The sequence below is a fragment of the Vombatus ursinus genome, unplaced genomic scaffold (genome assembly GCF_900497805.2).
Source record: "Vombatus ursinus unplaced genomic scaffold, bare-nosed wombat genome assembly UNPS02004444.1, whole genome shotgun sequence".
Classification (NCBI taxonomy): Eukaryota; Metazoa; Chordata; class Mammalia; order Diprotodontia; family Vombatidae; genus Vombatus; species Vombatus ursinus.
The window spans coordinates 148,905-154,904 of record NW_020944222.1 but is presented as its reverse complement, the minus strand read 5'-3'; positions in this window follow the sequence as shown (position 1 = coordinate 154,904).

Sequence of the window (6,000 nt, the reverse complement as noted above, 5' to 3'; positions counted from 1 at the left end):
AATTTCTTCAATTTCTTTTTCTTCTCTTATTGTGATAACTAACATTTTTAGTATAACATTGAATAACAGTGGTGATAATGGGCATCCTTCCTTCACTCCAGAATCTTACTGGGAAGGTTTCTGGCTTATCTTTATTACAGATAATGCTTGCTGATGGTTTTAGATAGATACTGTTTATCATTTTAAGGAATGCTTCATTTATTCCTGTGCTCCTTAGTGTTTTTAATTGGAATAGGTGTTGTATTTTGTCCAAAGGTTTTTTAGCATCTATGGAGATGTGATTTCTGTTGGTTTTGTTATTGATATGGTCAATTACACTGATAGTTTTCCTTATATTGAACCACCCCTGCATTCCTGGTATAGATCCCACCTTGTCATAGTGTATGATCATTGTGATATATTGCTGTAATCTCTTTGCTAGTATTTTATTTAAATTTTTTGCATCAATATTCATTAAGGAAATTGTTCTATAGTTTTCTTTTTCTATTTTTACTCTCCCTGGCTTAGGTATCAAAGCCATATTTGTGTCACAAAAGGAGTTTTTAGGACTCCTTTACCTACATTTTCAAATCGTTGATATAGTATTGGGATTAATTTTTTCTTAAATGTTTAGTAGAATTCACTTGTGAATCCATATGGTCCAGGGGATTTTTTCTTAGGGAGCTCATTGATGGCTCATTAAATTTCTTTTTCTGTTTTCCCTCCTTTATTTATTTATTTATTTATTTATTTTTGACATTTGCTTTTATAAGATTTTGAGTTCTACATTTCCCCCCTCCCCCTACTCCCTCCTCCTCAAGGTGGCAAACAATCTGATATAGGCTATACATGTATGATCATAAAAAACATATTTCCACATTAGTCAGGTTGTGAAAGAAGAATCAGAACAAAAGGGAAAAACCATGAGAAAGAAAAAATAAAACAATGAGGAAATAGTATGCTTCCATCTGCATTCAGACTCCATAGTTCTTTCTCTGGATGTGGACAGCATTTCCCATCATGAGTCTTTTGGAATTCTCTTAGATCAGGGGTGGGGAACTTGTCATCTGGAGGCCGCATGTGACCTCAGGTTCCCCACCCCTATCTTAGATCATTGGATTGCTGAGAAGAGATAAGCCTATCAAAATTGGTCATTGAACAAGGTTGCTGTTACTGTGTACAATGTTCTTCTGGTTCTGCTCACTTCATTCAGCATCAGTTCATGCAAGTCTTTTCAGGTTTGCCTGAAGTACGCTTGCTCATCATTTCTTATGGAACAATAGTATTACATTACATTCATATACACAACCTGTTCAGCCATTCCCCAATTGTTGGGCATCCCCTCAATTTCCATGAATTTCTTTTTCTAAGATAGGGTTATTTAAGTATTCCATTTCCTCTTCTGTTAATCTGGGCAGTCTATATTTTTCTAAATATTCACCCATTTCACTTGTCAGTTTTTTGTTAGTTTTACTGGCATATAATTAGGCAAAATAACTCTTAATAATTGCTTTAATTTCCTCTTCATTGGTGGTAAATTTACCCTTTTCATTTTTGATAGTGGTAATTTGGTTTTATTCTTTTTTTAAAAAAAATTAATTAACCAATGGTTTATTTTATTTTTTTTTATAAAACCAGTTCCTAGTTTTATTTATTAATTCAATGATTTTCTTACTTCCAATTTTATTAATCTGTCCTTTGATTTTTTAGAATTTCTACTTTGGCATTTAATTGAGGATTTTTAATTTGTTTCTTTTCTAGTTTTTTTATTTTTAGTTGCACGCCCAATTCATTGATCTGATGTTTCTCTTTTTAAAAATTTCCTCTAGGGGCAGCTAGGTGGAACTGTGAATAGAACTGTGGTCTTGCAGTCAGGAGGACGTGAGTTCAAATCCAGCCTCAGAACTAGCTGTGTGACCCCAGGCAAGTCACTTAACCCCAATTGCCTCACCAAAAAGCAAAAAAAAAGTTCCTCTAAGTACTGTTTTGTTTGTATTCCATATATTTTGGAATGTTGTCTCATCGTTGTCATTCTTCTTAATGAAATTATTGACTGTTTTTATGATTTGATTTTTTGACCCTAATCCTAATTCTTTAGGATTAGATTATTGAGTTTCCAAGGAACTTTTAATCTATGATTCCACTTCCCTTTGTTAAATGTAATTTTTTGACATTATGGTCTAAAAAGGATGCATTTAATGTTTCTGCTTTTCTGCATTTGGTTGTGAGATTTTTATGCCCTAAAACATGATTAATTTTTGTGAAGGTGCCATGTACAGTTGAGAAAAAAGTACACTCCTTTCTATTCCCAGTGAAGGAAGGGGTAGAGTGATTAGAGGTCATGATCTGTGGTGGTCAGGAGTTGTAAGGACATGGGAGATGGAGGAATACAAGTTTGAGCATAAGCCATGGAGTTTCAGGGTTGAGGATTAAGAGCACAGAGGATTTTTGAGGGATGATGAGGCAATCTTAGTATTTAAGCCAAGAAGGGCTATAGCTACAGGGCATAGGGATTAAGGAAGTGAATGAATTGGGAAGGTAGAGCATTGAAGGAGATAGTACCATGTGCATGGATGTCTCTAAGTATAACTCTGAGTTGTAGTAGATAGGCAGACTGAGTGATGGATGGAATGGTCCTTTAGAACTAATGCTTTAAAATCACTTTCCATTCTCCATCAGAGTTTGTCTTCCATTTGAAATAAACAACTTAAAAATTATGGTTTTCCAGTGTCCTATGGACTCTATCTATCTATCCCATACATATGTGGATATATATATACACATACATACATACTATATATATATACATATATAAAATGGTAAACAAGAAAATTTCCTCACTGAGTGCATCTGTAAGAGAGAAAAGGATGGAGGGAAAGAAAGAAAAGGAGGAGTGAAGGAAATGTGGGGAAATAAGGACTTGAAGGGAGAATGGTGAAGTGAGGAAGAAGTAGGAGAATGGAGGAGAAAAAGAGAGGGAGGGGAGAGGAAAAAGAAGACAAAAAGGGAAAGGGTAGAAAAGGGAGAGAGATAGATTTCCAAATAGAGGAAAAAACATAGAGAGAGGAAGGGAGAGCATGGAGGTGAGGCAAAGGTCAGGAGAGCAAGAGGGAGAGAGAAAGAGAGGAGAAAGAGAAATCATCAGGGAAACCATTGAAGTAAGCCTACATTATGGTTGCCTTATTTACCACTTTTCTGTTTTGTCACATATTCAGACTGCCCGGGGATAAGGAATGAGTTGAAAAGGCGAGGATTTAAGAGAAATTGATTTAAGTCATGAATCTCCTACTAATTCACTATATGATTTTAGAATAGGACTTTCCCATGTTGGGGTTTCAGAAGTTATATCTGTAGAATGAAAAAATTGGACTAGATAGTTTCCCATATTGCTTGTAATTCTTCCAATTCACTAATCTACTCCATTTCTGATCCTCATCATCTTAGGGAACCTGGGAAAGTAGCAACATCTATAAACTTCTACTTTCTCACTTGGCAAATGAGGACATTGGACTAGATGGCCCCTTTGGTAATTCCACATTTAAATCCGTGATATCATAATGAAAGTTCCATTTGATACCTTGTTTCTTAGTTACCTCCCATTTATTGAATTTTATAAAATTAAAATTTTTGAAAATGTCAAATTATTAATGCACAGTATTTTGGCAAAACAAACACTGCCTAAGAAAAATTGAAGTTCCCAAACTTTTTCCTTCTACCAAAGTGGTAGATTAGGTGGGAAATTGAGGCCACAGCATACATGAGTCCTGAAAGGGACTAATATAATCATATTAGAGAAAACTGCATAGTTGAAATGGTTATGTGAATTTAGGGCATGGTTGCAAAGAGAGGTCATAGCAAGAATGATGGACTGGTAAGGGAGGGGTGAAGTGATTCCAGTTTTTGAGTGACTCTCTGAGGACCTCTGTTGCCATAACTACTTTGAGGATTAGGGAAGTAGACATTGACCAGTAATTAGAATAGAGTGGCATATAGACTGAGATTCTAAAGATGCTGAAATTCTTGATAGAGTAATCTTTGAGAAATTTCAGCATCATTAATTTCAATTCAAAAGCTATTATTGAGTACCTGCTGTGTGCCAAGCAGCATGCTAGGTCCTAGGGTTATAAAAACAAAAATTAAACATTCCCTGCCCTCAAAGAAGTTTATGTCCTACTGGGATAAAACATTATTATGCAAATAAATAAATGCAAAATATTTTCAAATTAATGAAGGGAAAAGAGGAAAGACCTCTTGTAAGAGGTAGCATTTGATCTTACCTTTACATGGATCTAGGAATTCCAAAAAATGGAAATAAAGAGGAGAACCTTCCAGGAATGGGATATAATTACTCGTACAACAGCATGGAGGTGGGAGGTAGATGGATGGGTATGTGTAAGGAACATCAAGTAAGCCATCTTGCTGGAAAGGACCATGAGAAGGATGAATGTGCAATCAGGATCAACAAAGTTCCACGAGACTGGTTCATAAAGCAATGGCTCACTTGCAGAGCAGGCCCATCACTACTTGCCCATCACTTTGGCCAACAGGGGGGGATGCACTAATAGGTCCATCTTTAGCACTGGAAGTTTTGTAGAGGTATTCAGTTAGGCATAACAGTCCAGGGAGCGCTTCTCCTTCTATTGATGTGGTCCTGGCTGTCAAAATATAGTTTGGGTGAATTACTCTTTGAGTGAATTAGTCTTTTTACCTAAGTTGGATCACAATCAGTCATAAGGTCCTGTATCTAGATCTTAGAGGGATCTTGTTGGCCATCTAATCCAGTCCTCTCACTTTACAGATAAAGGAAACTGTAGCCTTTTAGCTTCCCTGTCTTAGTTATCTCATTCATGAAACAACAAAACACAATACTAAGTATTGAAACCTACTACGTTAATGAGTTGTCGTAAAGGCTAAATGAAGAAGCTTTTGGAAAGTCAGAAAAATGGATACAATTGCAAAGGGAGGAAGATAAGAAGAAGAAAGAGAAGGCAAAAATGGCAACAAAAGAAAGGAAGATTTTAAAAAAAGGAAAATAGAAAGATAGAGTTCCCTCTAGCTATGTCTCTGAGTTAGCATTGAATGTCAAGGGAAAAGTTAGAGATTGTATAAAAATACTATCGAACACAATGCCAGCATAATTTGGACAAATTATGGACAGTCAGTCAACAAGCATTTATTAAGTGCCTACAACAGGATAGGCACTGTGCTAATTGTGTGGTTTACAAGGAAAGGCAAAAAAAAAAAAATGCCCTGCCTCTGCATTCCTAAACTACAAGTTGATAATCAAAAACAAAATAGCCTGAGTACAAATTTTAGTATACACTCTAAAATACTGGAAGGCACTTAACGTTTTAGGTATGTCATAGGATAGAATTCAGTTTATTCTCATGAAATTACTATTGTCTGAATCCTGATTTACAGGTCTTTGAAGCTATATACAAATGACTGTTACACTTTAACATAACAAAATCTTATTTCTATTTGCTTTCCCATCTATTTAATAAACACTCTAATTTTAAGTTGAAACTTAGTGTAAGACTCTTCAGTATGAGGTCATTTCTAAAGATTTCTATGAAGATTCAGAGCATCACACCCAGACTTCTTGTGGCAAATAAGGGGCACTTGCTTCTAAAGAGGATTTAGGTCGGACAACTGTCCTTCTAATAGAGTTTGAATACATTTTTCTAATAAAGTAATGTTTTGAACAGATCTGATCATTGAACACAACACAAAGTGACCCAGTTTATGTGTTTCAACAAGACATAGAACCTCTTTTGTGTGTGTGTGTGTGTGTGTGTGTGTGTGAGTCAGGGTTAAGTGACTTGCCCAGGGTCACACAGCTATTAAGTGTCAAGTATCTGAGGCCAGATTTGAACTAAAATCCTCCTGACTCCAAGGCCAGAGCTCTATCTACTGTGCCCCCTAGCTACCCCAAATTTCCTCTTTTTTTTTTTTTTTTAATGAGGCAATCGAGGTTCAGTGACTTGCCCAGAGCTGGTGAATATTTTGTGTCTAAGGCCG